Raw genomic sequence first — 525 nt, forward strand, 5'->3', positions numbered from 1 at the left:
TCCAACGTTTCGTAATACCTCATTATTACATCATCAAGGAATCTGTTAAGTAATTAATAAAATTACTTTAAAAATCAATAAAATTCACAAAATACCGTACATGAAAAACATAAAAAAAATAAGACCAAAGACCACTAACCAACCTTGTGCAAAGAAGCAGAAGGAAGAAGGTAAAAATAAAAAGTTAACCCGGGTAAACATGAGCAGAGGAGGTCTGGGTATTAACATGGGGACCAGTTGTTTAATACATAAAGACTCGATGATAGGCAGTTTGTAAACGTAAGTTGTTTGGCCTATAATACAGAAGTCATTTCTTTCAATAAATGTGTTACAAATTTTTGAGTGGTTTCTAATGCTAGAATGTTCGGGAAGGAGAGCCCACAGCCAGTACGAAAGCTTGATTCCCGATGAGAGCCGATTCTGACCCTCAGTAACCTCCTCGTGGCTCCAATATACAGGTATGTCCCAGAGTTACACTTAGGGCGAGTATGCTTATATACCACGTTAGAAGTTGAAAGTGTGTTT

This window comes from Macrobrachium rosenbergii, chromosome 44 (genome assembly GCF_040412425.1).
Source record: "Macrobrachium rosenbergii isolate ZJJX-2024 chromosome 44, ASM4041242v1, whole genome shotgun sequence".
NCBI lineage: Eukaryota > Metazoa > Arthropoda > Malacostraca > Decapoda > Palaemonidae > Macrobrachium > Macrobrachium rosenbergii.